At 42.4% G+C, this 17,486-nt stretch overlaps 1 long non-coding RNA gene across 1 annotated transcript; it reads left to right on the plus strand.

Moving 5' to 3' along the window:
- Window positions 1-6,786: 6,786 nt before the first annotated feature.
- LOC138370614 (uncharacterized) lies at window positions 6,787-11,189 on the plus strand. Its single transcript, XR_011230178.1, has 2 exons — window positions 6,787-8,757; window positions 8,788-11,189. It is a non-coding gene; the product is annotated as an uncharacterized lncRNA (long non-coding RNA).
- Window positions 11,190-17,486: the final 6,297 nt, after the last annotated feature.

Raw genomic sequence — 17,486 nt, forward strand, 5'->3', positions numbered from 1 at the left:
GAGTTCTATTCCCCGAGCCCGGCCCGGGGGTCAGGTTCGACTTGTTATATCTCGGTCCAACTACAGTAGGGAGAATTATTAAAGGCCACACGACCTTGCATTCAATTCACGAGAGGTTCAACATCCTGAACATTGCTCAGAGATCGATTATTTTGTGCTCTCGAGAGGCCAGCGAGCGTTACTAGCAAGCAAAGGCTGCGTTACTAGTAAGCATATATATCCTTTGCTTGCTGAGAGGGGTAAAACTGCGTTCACCCTCTAAATTAAATTGGACTTGCCGTTGGAATGCAGCTTATCTCTCAATGGCATCCCAGCTTATCTTGACTTCCAGGGGCCCAGATTTACGAAGCAGTTACGCTAGTACTTACGAACGTGTAATCTTTGACGGCTTTGGTTACATTTATTAAACAGTTTACAAGCATGGAAACTTCCAATCAACTGTTGTTATTGTTATAAACAGCCTCCTGGTGCTTCGGAGCTCATTAAGTGTTGAATAATTGTAAACAAAGCCGCCAAAGATTGAGAAAAGATGGACAGGTTCGTAAGTGCTTGCTTAACTGCTTCGTGAATCTGGCCCCGCCGAATTAGGGGGAGTTGAATAACTCCAGGAAGCCTCTCCAGGTATACAAGTATCATGGGCAACTCATCACCCATCACAAGTGTCCACCATACCCATCACCAAGATGAGTAATGAGACTCCAGCTCTTACCGAAGCGGGAGAACCGGAAGATACAATTGTCTTCCGCGTCACATGAGCGTCGATATTACACCCACTCCTTGGCACACCCGCCAACACTGCTCGCTGCTCTTCCCTGTGAGTCTTACACGGGCGCCTCCCCCACGCAACCCGTTCTCGCACTTTCGTACAGTCATTATTGACTTATTAAATGAATGCATATGTGACATACTAATTTATTGTGAATATTTTAGTTTACCTTGAAAAGCTTCATAGAAAACACCGACCTTACCTAACCTTCTTAGTATGTTAAGATAAGCATCTTATTGCTTCGTAATTACAATTATTGCTTAACCTATTATAGGTATAGGTTAAGTACGAAAGTGCGAGAACGAGAACGGGTTGCCCCACGACAGGGTGGTTCAGCCAGCTGAGTGGACAGCGCTTTGGATTCCAAGTTACAGCCCCGCTCCTGTGCCAGGTAAGTTACGGGCTCACCATAGCCCGTGCTACTTGGAACTTGTTCCGAGTTGCTATAACATCAACATCATCATCAAATACTGTTGAAACCTGTACATATTTCCTCATCGTAACGGATCTCTTCACATTTATTGAATAGTTTATAAACTGCGAAGCACCTAACGGGGTAGTTTACACCAGTAATAACCTTGGCTTGTAAAGTGTCAGAGCTGGTAAACTGTTTGATAAATGTATTCAAAGCCGCATGATTAAGGAAAGATGTACATGTTTCGTAAGTAGTAACACTAATGTTTGATGAATCGTGGCCCCTGCTCGTTGGCCGGAACATAAGATTCTTACGAATAACATCTCATCTCTTCCTCTTATCTCTTACGAATAACATCTCATCTCTTCCTCTTATCTCTTACGAATAACATCTCACCTCTTCCTTTTATCTCTTACGAATAACATCTCATACAAACTTAAGTAATGATGATGACAAACAGTTTAATTGAGGATGTAGCCGAGGTGGCCAGGCCGCCCCACCACCACACGGCTCTGTCATAGGTCGCTTTACCCTCACGCTGGACGGTAGAGCGACGGTCTCGCTTCATGCAGGTCGGCGTTCAATCCCCGACCGTCTTAAGTGGCTGGGCACCATTCCTTCCCTCCGTCCCATCCCAAATCCTTGTCTTGATCCCTTCTAAGTGCTATATAGTCGTAATGCCTTGACGCTTTCTCCTGACAATTCCCTCTACCCTCCGACGCGAGAGAACCAAGATACACACAGGACCTGAAAGGACCAGTTTTTAAATTTTTATTCAGATGTGACATTTGTATGTGCGGAGGAGGAAAGCCTCCACCAATGTGATTACCGTACCTTGTGGCAGACAGGTGCCGGGAACCACTCTCTCTACCTGTCTACTCTTGGGAAAGTGACCTTGGTCATAGTCGCCAATATTATATCACTGAATGTCCAGTCATTAGATCTCTTTTTTTGCCCTGCTGGTGTTGCTTCATCCATCCACGAGCTCTGGAACATGTCCTCATAATATATACAAAGATCGCTAGCACTGGCTAGTATATTCCATGCCTCTTTGACAGGTCATCCTGCGAGATGGGATACCTTAATTTACCCGCATTAACCTCTCTCTCTCTCTCTTGACCTTTCAGAGAGTTTAGGGTACACACAAATGCTGTTGGACTTGTATTGTGTCTGAGGGTCCCAAGGTGCACCAAGTTGTGTGTGTGGATCGTGTAGCAGTTCACTGTGTGGCTAGCATGTCCCTTTGTCCGGCCTGTACCTGCCCATCAGAGGTCCAGCTCTCTGCCACGTCTGGTAGCCTTGTAGCTGGTTTTTCTTTAACTTTCATATCGGTTGAATTCTTTGTCAAATCTACGCGACTTCCACGATTTCGTCTTTTCAGTGTATAACACGTGTTCTTTGCTGACTGCCCGCTCAGGGACACGTAAGTAAACCTTCCATTACTTCGACTGTCCACCCATTATGTGAGTGGGATGTGTGCACCCAGCCTCCGCCCTCAGCCTCTGTCCATCGTGGGGACAGGTCACACCCGTGGCCAAATTTCCATTCTGATCTCTGGCAGTGGCACATGACGCTCAGGTGAACATGGAGTCGTCGAGACTGACTGGTGGGTGAAGCAGTGATGCAGGCAGCGGCGACACCTGGGGTCGGGGTCCACAGGAAACACCCCACACGGTCAGGGCTGCGTCAGTTCGCCCACACTACACAATACATACACCCAATCACTGTTTTTGTTCACGCCAGACACACACACACACTCGCCCACGCCGATACGATACAAGAGACACACACACGGACACGGAAGGCTGTGGGACAGGGTAGCAACAGCGGGAAGATGGCGTCACACATCCCACTTGTAAACAAACTTACAGAGCCAGCAAGCACTCTACTGCGCCGGCACAGTTACCACACACACCAGTTGTAAATACCCATTTATCTTGTACAGTTATGAAATAAGCTTCACAAAATCTAATTCGAACATCTAAAACGAGTTGTACCAGCCTGGCCGACCATCCCTCCCCCCCCCCCAGCAACTAACCCCCCCACCACAACACCCCCCCCTAACAACTAACCACCACCCCAACAACAACCACCACAACAACCCCCCCCCCCTCCCTACCCTCCAACCTTTCCCAGCCTAGCGTTCCACAAATTTTTAATCCGCCATATCGATTTTGGTCAACATGGGCTCCCCTCCCTCCCGTGTTGATGCTTCAGCAGGTGTGGCAGCACACCTGCATCACCTGCGGTCCTTGATGGATTGTTGGGGCGGGGGGTAGCGTATGTTGGCGTGGGGGGGGGGGGGCGTTGATTGGTGGGGGTGTGTGCTTGTTGGTGTGGGGGGGGGGAGGAAAGGCAATCCTTTTTTTTATACCGATCTGAGTTTATTTGCTGTTTTTTTCCTTCCTCGTTGTTGTATATTGGCACTACAGTAGTTCTAATTATTTTGTAAATGTATTATAGGTCTCCACTTAACATGGCGGAGTTTCCCCAGTGAGTGGGTACACTGTTGACCAGACCACACACTAGAAATTGAAGGGACGACGACGTTTCGGTCCGTCCTGGACCATTCTCAAGTCGATTGTGACACGCCTTGATGCCTGGGTTTGCTGGCCGTGAATGTGTCATCCTGTGTGTGTGTGTTACCTGTGTTGTGGATGTGTTTTAATGTGTTGTGAGTTTATGTTGCCCCTGTTGGTTAACTGTTTATTGTGTGTTATAGCCTACTGGAGCTGTGTGTGTGTGTGTGTGTGTGTGTGTGTGTGTGTGTGTGTGGCTGTGGCTGTGGGGCTGTTAGTATTGAGCACTTTCACAAGTGACAGACAGATGGTGTTGCTGTGATCGTCATTAACAAGGACGGTTCACGTGTACATATTCATCAATGTACTCGCCTATTTGTTGTGCCTGCAGGATCGAGTTCTAGCTCTTTGGATCCCGTTTTTCCTAGCCACCAGTTGTCTAGTGCGATGTGTGCGCGCGCGTGCGTGTACACATAGTCACCAGGAGGGTGGGGGGGGGGGGGGATAATCGTGGTGTGGGTGTATGAGGAAGGCCGCCAGGAGCAGCTCGGTGTCCTGCAGGATGAGGATCCTCTTAATACCTGCAGACAAAGGAGCAGCAGCCTGCGTCCTCTGTCTGTGCTCGTTCGAGCTGCCGCCAAACACGCATGCATAAATTTATACATACTGTTTATGTATAAATTTGCACATACTGTGTATGTATAAATTTGCACATACTGTGTATGTATAAATCTATGCATGCTTGTTTGGCGTCATGTAATCCAAAAAACGTTATTTACTTAATTATAAATTAATACTTAATTCAGTTTTGTCCATTTTGTTAATACTTTGTGGAGAGGGGGGACCTGCTGCTTGGGTAACAGCTTCTCCCCCATATCAACCTATCCTGGCTTTGTGCCCTGGTGAGGCCACTCCAGACCGACAACCAGAGCGCAACTCCATAGTCTCCTGAGACTGATGGATGCCTACTACTACTGTTCAGTTTTGGCAATTATTGGTATTTACAGTACGAGGGTGAAGTATTTAGAGAAGCAATTCGAACATAGGAAGAGATGGAAGAACTGTTTTAAGAAAAGTTTGAGCGTAATTTGGGAGTTACCTGAGGTTACCTTGAGGTGCTTCCGGGGCTTAGTGTCCCCGCGGCCCGGTCGTCGACCAGGCCTCCTGTGGCCTGGCCTGTTATATGTAGGTTGGTGTTTAAAATTCGCTACTTGGAACAAAAAAGTTCCAAGTAGCACGGGCTGTGGTGAGCCCGTAGTGGACTTACTTGGCACAGGAGCGGGGCTGTAACTTGAGTCATGTGTAAAGTTTCTTCATACACGCGTCAACTGTTGGATTAAGGAGAGTCTGGCAAGTGTTCCTGAAAATGGGTCGAGATAAGTGTGTGACTTGTCTTAACCTATTAGCATCAGACGTGCTTCAGTCACTTTCAGGTCGTGCTGTCACTTCACCTGCCCAAACTACCCGCAGAGCACCACTCCTGTGCCAGGTAAGTCCACTACGGGCTCACCATAGCCCGTGCTTCCGAGTAGCTGAATGTATAACAACAACCAAACTACCTGACCTAACATAGGCCTATATGCACAGCCCTTCCTCATAAACATGGTTTACGGGCTCACCATAGCCCGTGCTACATGGACATTTCGTTCTGAGTAGCCAAATCTAAAACAACAAACATAAAAAGGGTTACGGGGTATTCATGCCCGTGCCCAACTCTAGGGTGACTTAATCTTTATCAATCAATCTATCTGCCTGTTCAAGGTTCGAGGCCAGATGCTTGGGGCTAGGCTCATTAAACTCCAGGGTTAATGGTGATTTTATCGGGAGTGTCATAAGGGGGCTCGGAGGTCGGCCCTGTGCCACCCTTAAGGGGAACACGACGCCAGTGCCCCCCCACCTCCACACCATTACCAAAGTGGCCGAACCTAACAGAGGACGCACACATAGAAGACGACTGGACATTGTCAATTTTGAGAGCAGCTGTGATATTTAGCACGTCAGTTTTTGGCCTTCTAGGTTTTATACGTCAAAATGCGATGTACTATTCAAGAGCATTCAAGGTACTATTCAAGGTTGAACACTGAGCAGGGGGAAGAGGGGACGGGGGAAGGCCGGGTGTTTGCAGGGGGAGAGGTGACGGGGCGTGTGTGTGTGCTGGGAGGAGATGGGATGGAAGATAGGACATGGGGGAGGGTGTATGTGGGTGATATGAGGGAGTGTGTGTGGGGGGGATGTAGATGGTGTAAAGATGTTTACAGTGAAGACATTCTGTATTGAAATTTGTTACAGCGATGTGGAGAGACGGGGAAGGTGTGTGTGTGTGTGTGTGTGTGTGTGTGTGTGTGTGTGTGTGTGTGTGTGTGTGTGTGTGTGTGTGTGTGTGTGTGTGTGTGTGTGTGGTGGGTAAGGGGTTGACTGCAGATGTTAAATCCACAGTACGTTAACATTTATGAATGCGTGTTCGGGGCCGCCCGTTGCGTGACTGGCAAACCCCGAGGACGGGTTGATATATACACAAAACCTTTTTTGAACACTAAAATATCAAACCATCAACAGTTTTATTTTACATTTTGTACTTAATTTTTGAAATGGAAAGTCATTATTTGCTCGTGTCTCGCATATTGCAAATCTGTGCAGTTGAATGACAGTTTGCAGTTAATCAGAGACCCAATTATTTAATGATTTATGGTCATATTGTTTTGATTATTGTCATATTTAATTTGGAAACATTTTGTTAATAGAATTTCACACGTGATGTTCCTTATTACACATTAGTTAGTATAGCATATATAGTATATATGCTATAGCATATATAGCATATAGTATAGTATATATGCTATAGTATATATAGCATATATAGTATATATGCTATAGCATATATAGCATATAGTGTATATGCTATAGTATATATAGCATATATAGTATATTAGTATAGCATATATAGTATATATGCTATACTAACTAATGTCATGTCTTATATAGTTAGTTTAATTATGCAGCACGATATATCAATATATATATGTAAAAGCTGTAAAATTTATGTATCATTATTCGTGATTTACATATTTATAATTTAATTTTCTCTTTCCAGGGTAGAATTCAATAGTAGGACGAAGGATGAGGAGGAAAATCAAAGCCATAACTCGTGCCTGGAACACCAGCACCAGCTGCCATCAGCGGCGCCACGACTGACCACATCACCCCTACAGTGGGTGTTGCCGAACTCTACGCCACAAGAGAACAAATCCACAAGGGCCGTGACGGAGGTTCGAACCTGCGTCCGAGAGCATCCCAGGCGCTGCCATATTGCGCCAGGGCAAAAAAAAAAACAAATGTCTCCATTAACCACTCTCTACCCCTACTCTACAAATAAATATATATATATATGAGTGAAACAAGAGTGCAAAAAGAGTGAACAATAGCGCAAAACATTGTTCAAAAGAAGCTCCATGTGTGCTGTGATTTAATTATTTTTTGTTTTTTAAACAATCCTTTTGGACAAGTCATATTTTTTTATTAATGTGAATATGAAAAATGTGCGAAGAACGACCAAATGAAAGCTCTGAAAATGCAAGATGAAAATAGTTCAATAAAGGAAATGATCTTCTCTCCTCTTTTGGTAACCAAAAATGAGAGAGGTAGTAAATAATTACAATTTTAATTTAAGAAAAAAAGTTCTCAACATTTGGAGTATTTTTATTATTCGTTGAGAAGGTACTGGAACAATGTATAAAGCTTGGTATGAAGGTTCGTAAAGTAATACACTTTGGAGCTTTTACGAGTTTTGGCTAGTGTGTGTGTGTGTGTGTGTGTGTGTGTGTGTGTGTGTGTGTGTGTGTGTGTGTGTGTGTGTGTGTGTGTGTGTGTGTTTGTGTGTGTGTGTGTGTGAGTGAGTGAACTGGGGCCGCACTGGGGGACCGACAGAGATGCCATGGATCACTTCAAGTCATCTGGCCTGGCCACGATGCGGGAAGTAATCACAGATGGAATTCTAGTATGCTTAAATTACACCATTCAGAGTGTCTTGTACTTTCTAAATTCGTAAAAGTTAATGAATCGGATTACATTTCTCGAGAGTGAACCTCCGGTCATAGATTAGATATTGCTCTAGGAACCGAAGTAAAAAAAAAAAAAAAAAAAAAACTTAAAATACAACCGGTTATCATTTAAATACAGCCGGCTGTAATTTAAATACAACAGGTTATCATGTTGATGGTCCAAACATCAATAAAAATTTAAAAACGTTTATAGATTAGTAGATAAATAGTACAAAATATTACCTACTGTAGACTAGGCTGTCAGAGCAGCGGAACTTGCAGTCTTCCCTCGACTCGTATCATAGTATGATAAGATACAAAAGGTCTCTCATTCTACAGTAAACAGTTAATGTTGGACGTGAAGATCCCTGAGTGATGTCATCCAGATTGAGGCACAGAGTAGGCTTGGTGTGGTGGTGTTGGCCTTGAGGCCTATCACCGCGGGACGGTTATTAAGGCCACCGCAAAAACTTGTTGACCAACCAGCAAATATTCTTAAGTCCTGAACATATTCCAGACTTAAACTCTCGGTGTATATACACGGAGAAGCGGTATATATATATAAATCTGTGTATCTATTTAATACGTTACGAAATGGCGTATTTAGTACGCTACTTTCATTATGTAAACACAAAAATAATAATATTACATATACCATTTCAAATTTATATAAATAATTTTTAGAGTAGATTAATGCAAGTTCAGAGATGATGCCGGTGTGAGTCGTTCTCTATAGCAACAAATGGGATGCTTCTAGTTGACTCAAAGTAGGCCTACACCTTGGGTGAAGAACCCGTAGAGAAAATTATGGACAGATTGTTCTGACGTCCATATGTTTCATTATAAAACGGGCGAGCTTGTCTTAGTATATAGCCTAATAGCGTAGCTCTCTATAGGAGCCTGAAGTCAAGTAGAGATTTTCCCCAGTGTTCCTTGATCACTGTGTACTTGCCAACACTCTTGTTTCAGGCTTTTGCGTTGCAAATATTTTTAGCCCCAGTGCGGCCGAGTGCAGTGGAGGTAGCCCCAGTGCGGCCGAGTGCAGTGGAGGAGTGTACTGTGTTATACCAGTGCTTGATTATGACGTGATATTCGAGAAATGTCATTGCCAATACGAAACTCAACAATTCCTTGCGTCATTTCAGTAGTTCGAAATGAACGTTAGAGGAGAAGATGGTGTGTATGGGAAGCCATGCTGCATTGTTGCGTATTCCGCAGTTGTATGATAGCCTATGTATAAACGCTTGTATGTAATAATGTCTTGTATTTACTTTGATAAGGAATTCTGTCATAGGATTATCAGTATTTCGTCTAGCGTCTTTGAATCGCCTGCGGGCTCCAGGACGGTTATAAAAGGGGTTTTAAGTCTGGCATTTGGCAGAATTTGCTAACAATCCACTCCGCTTTTTAAGCTCCTCTTGCCATTTTATTCTTTTTATTTTGTTCATATTTTCCTTTACTAATATTTTGGTCGAAGTTGCGTAATATTTTCTACATTCCACTTCGCGTAAATAGACGTCCGCTACACTTATATAACCTAAATACAGAACAAGGGTCTTCTTTTGCATCCATAACACACTAAAAACAAGTAGATTCCCGAGGGTTTTTTTAAGTCTTTCCTAATCTTTATATGTCATGATTTGTGGAAAGGATTGTCATCAAAATATCACTAGGATAGTTAAGCAAACATGTATCAACCAAGAAAGCTTGAATTATCGACACAAAGGCATTGTAAGAGACCAAAATCTGAACAGCATTATTGGGCAGAGTAATGTTCTGCTGCTAGCTGTTATGTTGACAATTTGCGGTCGATGGTCATGCGACGATATCAGATGTCTTCAGATGCCTACCTACTAGGCCTAAAGATTATATCAGCGGAAGAATTTACGTAAACCTAATCCGTAAAGAATAGAAGACATATTTGGACAAAACTAACATGGAATGTGTACCCTTGTATTGCCACTCTTCATAGACTTGTGGTATTATACATAGCCTAGTTCTACTCCTCATAGTCTTGTACTATCATTCATAGCCTACTACCGCTCATAGTCTTGTACTATCATTCATAGCCTAGAACTACTGCTCATAGTCTTTAACTGTCATTCATACCCTAGTCCTACCTTTCATAATCTTGTACCATCATTCACAGCCTAGTCCTACCGCTCATAATCCTGTACTATCATTCAAAACCTAGTTCTGCCGCTTAAATCCACTCTATACAAACACACAACATTTCACGTACCATCTTTCCCCCCAGTAATCTCACGACACTTACAGTGAGCCCCAGCGGTTCTGACCTTACATAGTCAGGGGCACAGTTTCTCAAAATTAGCGCCAAGTGCTCCTGCTGTTGCTAGCTTCTAGCTTCCAATATTTGCCTCACTACATCTTACAATTGATTGCTTGGGTTGCCTGGTAGCTGCCACCGCCCGGAGCCCCTTCTGGTTGTTAGACGGGAAAGACTACCTGGTATGTGCCTCGAGTGTTGTTGCCATATATTGCGTTCCGTGTAGGATTCCCCTTTGCCTGGCTTAGGCTTGGAGACTCCTCTTTTTATATTTTTTTTCATTCCGTTACTTAGGGAACATTTTCATCGAGTTTCTGGCGAGATACGTGTGTGTTGTTTTATGTTATCACGATAAAGATTTTTTTTTTAGTTAAGGATTTTAATTTATGAATGATTTACTTCATTTGAAGGTGGATTTTCATTTTATTCTAATATCGAGCTCTGAAGTTCTCGAGTCTGTTACATATAAAGCGGCGCATGCATATTAGCATGAACAAATCCAGACGTTGTTTTCTAGGTTCTTCGCATTTGAGTCCCAAGTAATTACTCTGGTTTAATTAAGCTCAGTAGAAGTCAGGCTATCGCTGGTCCGTCAGGGGCTCGTGAGCGCTTATTCAGCTGCTGTTTGGAAGGAAATACTAAGTTAAGCTGTGTTTACATGTGCCCGTTCTTGTAGGCGCGACTTCATCGCTCTTCGATCGGAGAACCATAAATCATAATTTTGGTGTCCACACCGAAGAACACTATGACAACCCACTTGATAAAGGAATATATATAGACTCATAACCTCCTCCCCTCCCCCCCCACACACATACATACACACGCACAACAGTAAATCAAATTGTTGTAGATCTTGCTTCATGACGTCATCTCTGGTCGAAAATCCCAAAGTCATTCGAAAGTCGAGCCTACACGAACGCCACCTGGATTCTTCTGACCTTGTGTTTACAGTCCCATTGGGGGAGACTGGACAGCTCTTGTTTTTGCAAGTCCTTATTAATCTTAACATAAAGAAGAGATGTGTTCATCTCGCTCATTCTTGGTGTAAGTTTTGTCTTACTTATTTTGTATTTCTTTAATTGTAAGTTCATGCATAAGTCAGTCGAGTAGGCCATATTGTGTAAATATTGTAAAAGTTATTTAATAAAATATTGCTGAAATGAAAGTCAGACTGATTTAATCCTTAATTTCTGACACACACAAACGTGGACAAATACAACATTTGCTCAACTCACAGAATAGAGTAAATTACCCCACATGTGCAAATTACCAACTGGGTTGTTGTACTATGTAACATGTAAGTTACCAGCAATATTAAGTATTCCTGTTACTATACTACAGCTGGTAACTGTAACTACAGCAATTGGAAGTAATCGCGTCGGAAGACCTTACTTTTTAAAGAGCACAATAAAGTTGCTATCACAACTACAAGTTAGATAACAAGAACCTTTCAAACAAAAAATGTCAAACCAATGATGATACTTTAAGACTCCAGTACTATCTAATGCGGAATATTGTTGTACATTAACATCCTCAACCAATGCTGGAGAACATGCTAAAAATCTGTTATTGTCCGAATTCATTACATAAAATTTTGGAACTCTCTTAAAATGTCTAAATTTTCTTTCTCGAGAGTGCAGGCGAGAGAGAGATGCACAATTCGCATTTGGACAATATTAGAGGAACTGATTCTAAATCTGTACAAGGAAATAACTCCCAACAAGATCAGGAGGCATGACAAAAAGATGCAAAATGCCTCGTTGAATACCAGAGGTATAATAGGTATTCCAAAAGACAATTCAGTTAACATTAAGAGCCTAAGACACGTATGAAGAAAGTAACCATGAAGAAAACGGGGAAAGTCAGCTGAATAAAAAACGATTCTCTCTCTCTCTCTTTTTCTCTCTTTTTCTTTTTCTTTCTTTCTTTCTTTCTTTCTTTCTTTCTTTCTTTCTTTCTTTCTTTCTTTCTTTCTTTCTTTCTTCTTTCTTTCTTCTTTCTTTCTTTCTTTCTTTCTTTCTTTCTTTCTTTCTTTCTTTCTTTCTTTCTTTCTTTCTTTCTTTCTTTCTTTCTTTCTTTCTTTCTTTCTTTCTTTCTTTCTTTCTTTCTTTCTTTCTTTCTTTCTTTCTTTCTTTCTTTCTTTCTTTCTTTCTTTCTTTCTTTCTTTCTTTCTTTCTTTCTTTCTTTCTTTCTTTCTTTCTTTCTTTCTTTCTTTCTTTCTTTCTTCTTTCTTTCTTTCTTTCTTTCTTTCTTTCTTTCTTTCTTTCTTTCTTTCTTTCTTTCTTTCTTTCTTTCTTTCTTTCTTTCTTTCTTTCTTTCTTTCTTTCTTTCTTTCTTTCTTTCTTTCTTTCTTTCTTTCTTTCTTTCTTTCTTTCTTTCTTTCTTTCTTTCTTTCTTTCTTTCTTTCTTTCTTTCTTTCTTTCTTTCTTTCTTTCTTTCTTTCTTTCTTTCTTTCTTTCTTTCTTTCTTTCTTTCTTTCTTTCTTTCTTTCTTTCTTTCTTTCTTTCTTTCTTTCTTTCTTTCTTTCTTTCTTTCTTTCTTTCTTTCTTTCTTTTCTTTCTTTCTTTCTTTCTTTCTTTCTTTCTTTCTTCTTTCTTTCTTTCTTTCTTTCTTTCTTTCTTTCTTTCTTTCTTTCTTTCTTTCTTTCTTTCTTTCTTCTTTCTTTCTTTCTTTCTTTCTTTCTTTCTTTCTTTCTTTCTTTCTTTCTTTCTTTCTTTCTTTCTTTCTTTCTTTCTTTCTTTCTTTCTTTCTTTCTTTCTTTCTTTCTTTCTTTCTTTCTTTCTTTCTTTCTTTCTTTCTTTCTTTCTTTCTTTCTTTCTTTCTTTCTTTCTTTTTTTCTTTCTTTCTTTCTTTCTTTCTTTCTTTCTTTCTTTCTTTCTTTCTTTCTTTCTTTCTTTCTTTCTTTCTTTCTTTCTTTCTTTCTTTCTTTCTTTCTTTCTTTCTTTCTTTCTTTCTTTCTTTCTTTCTTTCTTTCTTTTCTTTCTTCTTCTTTCTTTCTTTCTTTCTTTCTTTCTTTCTTTCTTTCTTTTCTTTCTTTCTTTCTTTCTTTCTTTCTTTCTTTTCCTTTCTCTTTCTTTCTTTTCTTTCTTTCTTTCTTTCTTTCTTTCTTTCTCCCCCCCCCCCCCACCAATAGCCCGAAAACGCATGATTTATACGTTATCTTGCAGTTTGTGAACCTTGTGAACACTAATATTCGCCAACTTCATGTACAATATTGTTAAAAAATAATTCTTAAAATTTTCACACGAAATTTGGGAAGTGCGTGCAGCTAAGAATCGAACCCGGGCCCTCAGGACTGTGACAACCCCCCCCCCCCCCACCCCCCCGAGTGCCGTCTACTCGGCTATGTGTGTATATTCACCTAGTTAATTGTGCTTGCGGGGATTGAGCTTCGGCTCTTTGGTTCCGCCTCCCAACTGTCAATGAACCAGTGAACAGATTCCTAAGTCGGTGTACAGGTTCCATATTACAGGAATAGGTACGGAGTACAGAGGTGAGCGTGTATTTACTATTTGTGCCTGCAGAATCGAGCTATTAGCTCTTGGATCCCCGCCTTTCTAACCAATCTATTTTCCCTATATTATGTCTACTACATATATTTCTCTCTAACACGCGCGCGCGTGCACACATCCCCCAGGAAGCAGCGAGAATGTGTGTGTATTAGATGCATAGGAGGCCAATGAATAGGAGCTTCGCGGGGTGGGGGGGGGGGGGGGCGAGATGTGTGTGCGCGTGCGCGCTCGCCCCCTCCCGTTCCCAGCTCTCTCCACCCAAGGTATGAGAGATGAGGTATATGCTCACGTTGTTCCCTTACACTGAAACCTCCTGCAGGTTTCTTCCGGGAAGTTGTGAGCCGTGGAACACACCGAGGCTGAAGGCGAGGGGAGATATACTTGTGTAACTTGTGTATGGTGTTCGGCAGGATATGGCAATACCTTAAGTTGTGAGAGGAGTGTTTGGGTTTACCCAATCGCCCACAGCCACTGGTAGCTAGGCCAGTGGGTCACGTCCTACCCCCCACCCACCCACCCACCTACCCAATTACTGAACTTCCATTCACTGCCCAATTCCCATGGCTCAGAAGTTCTTCAACTCCCAAAGTAATTCAACACTGCTCATCGGCAACCCCCTATCACAACTCTTCCCCCACCCCCCTCTGCCCTCAGTACCATCTCTTCTCATAACCCAGCAACTTCCACAGCAACAACTTCACTTTCAACCCCCCAACCCCCATAACAATAACCCCCTCCCCAACCCTCCACTCCCTCAACAACAATGCCTCTCCCAACCCCCCCTACTCCCACATCAGCAACACCTCTCTACCCCCCACACACTCCCACAGCAACAACCCCTCCCACACCACCTCCCCTCCCAGAGCAGCAACCCCCTCTAAAGTTCCTACACATCCCGTCTAAAAGGTCCTCCCCTCCTTCCCCACACTCCCCCATTTGGTTACATAATTTACCAATCGGCATTACTGCTAACAATGTGGACTTTAAATTAGAAAGCGTTTCATATTTCGTTGACATATTTTTGCGCATCTGTTTTTGATGTTAGTCTCTCTCTGCTAGTTTACCTGTGTGCCTGGCCAGTTATCGGCGTCCACTGGAAGCACAAGTCGTAATTCGACCCCCAGTGGACCAGGTTTTCCCCACTCATATAATCTTCTCTCCATTATACTAATCTGGATTTTGGCATTAGGTTGTCAACCTTTAACAGTCTCATATTGCAACTGCCTTTCTCTAGAACATCACTCCATCAGCGATCATTCACTCCCAGGCTGAATGGCATCTGGAACTTGTTCACTCAACAGGTTGATACACGGGAGATCAGGTCAACTGATCACACGAAGGCTCTGGCACACAGATAGGTTCAGGCTCATCCTCTTCCTTATATGATTGTTACCTAATGTTGTTAATGAATAAAGTTTATTCATATTGATGCATCTAATAGGTTCATGAAAAAAATGGGGCTCAAGAAAAGGTTTCAACTGAGCTAAGGGAGGATTACCTCTTGTTCGCAGTTTCACCAAGTTCCTTATATGATAGTTCCCCATGTAATTGGTTCAAAGCACATTCTCATGAAATAAATAAATTCACTAGGAGCAGAGCTCAGATGAGCTGAGGTAGGATAACAGCTCTTGCTTGCAGCTTCACTAGATATGTCAGTTGGCTAAGCGAAGAGGTAACAACCCTTATGAACCCTAGTCTGAGAGATAAAGAAAGGAAGAGAAAGAAGATGAGGAAAGAGGAAGGTAGGGAGGTAGGCAAGTCGCTAGGAGGGAAGTATGGTGGTGGAAGGTCTGGAGGGCCAGCCATCGCTCCACTAATAAGATTCCTCCAGTGGGGTCACCATTCACCCCTCTGCCCCCAGAGAACACCAGCAGCAGCCCCGGTTACCTTCTTGAATACCTGTGACAAGAATATCAAATGGAACTTCACTGTTTGACTCCTTTTCTCTTTCAACTTGACATCTTTGTATCGTGCAAAGGCGATAGCAGAAATGCTGGAAGAAAATCTTCATAGTATGTCATGTGAAATCAGACTGACACTTTTTTTTGTTACAAGATGAATATCACATTCTGGGTCCATAATAAGGCAGCCCATCTCGACGACAGTGAGAGAGAGACCGTCTAGTCTGGCCAGGAATGTTGTCTGATTGAAACCTGTTTTTATAGCCAACTCCGCTATCGTAGCAACTAGACAGCGCAGTCAAGACTTTCTTTTGGGGTTTCTCCCGTGGTACTCGCAGGGCTAAGACTCCGCTAAATTGGATAGGCAAGATCTATGCAAATAAACTGTTATTGCGTATCCAAGCATGTGTGTGAGACTGCTGCCCAACGCAACACGCAGGGTGGACCAGGTGTGGATGACGTCTGCCGGTTACAAAGTGAATTTGGTGCTAAAAAATCACAAACAGGAATTTATATCAAAATAATATATAATAAGTCATTAACCACTATAGGGCGGGATTGAAACGTTTGGGCAGGTTTCCTGAAGCCTCTGTTCACATAGGAGTAAACAGGTACCTGTTGTTGGTGGACCTCAACAAGCCTAATAGCACTTTCATGCTCTCCACGCACTGGACTGGACGCACCCCGAGGTGAAATGGACGTTTTCGGGTGACCGAGTGGCAACACTGAAAAGTGCATACTCTTTTCGCTGTCCTGACCTTAATTTTCGATGTACAGATTTCATTTTTGTACCAATGTGTTCGCAATAGAATGATGTATAAGAACATACGTATATGTCACCAAAGCATGAGTTAAATCACACAAAAAGCTAAAGAGCTACATCGATCACTAGCCGAACAGCGACGAAATGTTTCTATTCTTTTCAGGGTTGTCAACTCCACACTTGTCCTACAGCGTTAAATTTGGTATCACTGTGATCGCAATTAAATTCCCTATACGGATATATGCATATAAATGTAGAATCATGATCGCGGCCCACACCAAGAGTGTGTGAAGTGGGCGACTACACTCGCCGTATCAACAATACAATAGTCTTTCCACTAAGTTACAATACAATGCCGTTCTCCCAAATAGGCCATGTGCCTATTAGAGAAAACGGAAATTTAATGGCAAACATTTTCATACTATCCCCAAGTCGATCGACTAAGAATTGGATTTTATACAAATATTTTTTAATCGCGCGTAAATTTACGACGTTACCGCAACTCATGGTAAAAATACCGGCATTTACGCGTCGTTTATTTACGACCCAGGGGGGGGGGCGCTAAAGTGCTTCCCGTTTCCGACCACGGGAAACAGTACTCGTGAAGCCTAAAAAAGGAATTTAGTTTCTATATATTGGCAAGAGACACAACGTCCTGCTCCTGAGGTGAAGTCCGAACAAAACACTTCAACGTTGTACCAGAAAATATAAACCAGTGTTGCAGTAATAATTGTAAAAATTGAAGAGGGAACTGTAGATAATTTAGATTCTACAGAGGATGCCTGATCAGCCAGGTTGTGGTGGCGGGCCATAAACACCAATGTTTTCAGATTTGGCGTAAGAGTAGAAAACTTATCTTAATTCAGACATAGGTGAAACTCGTCAAGATAAATTATGTATCTCATGAACAAATCCACAAGGGCCGTGACTAGGATTCGAATCTACGTCTGAGATCATCCCAGACGCTGCCTTAATCGACTGAGCTACGACATGGTCAAAAAGAGTTGTAACCAGAAGGTCTACTGAACTTATTTGATACATCACGCTATTGTGATTTCTGTATGCATCTCAATTTATCCTCATAATGCACCTAAAATTTGTCAGTGCAGGCTACTGAACATATGGTCCTGTATGACCACCTATCCTGCGAGATGGGGACTTTTAGTACCACTGCTGCCTTATTCACTCTTGTGTTGATGATATCCTCATAATGCTCCCCAGAGTCTGCCATCATTAAAATTATTAATTAACATCTATAATTCACCTATGGTATACATAGCTACCGC

Source organism: Procambarus clarkii, chromosome 32, assembly GCF_040958095.1.
Source record: "Procambarus clarkii isolate CNS0578487 chromosome 32, FALCON_Pclarkii_2.0, whole genome shotgun sequence".
NCBI classification, from domain to species: domain Eukaryota; kingdom Metazoa; phylum Arthropoda; class Malacostraca; order Decapoda; family Cambaridae; genus Procambarus; species Procambarus clarkii.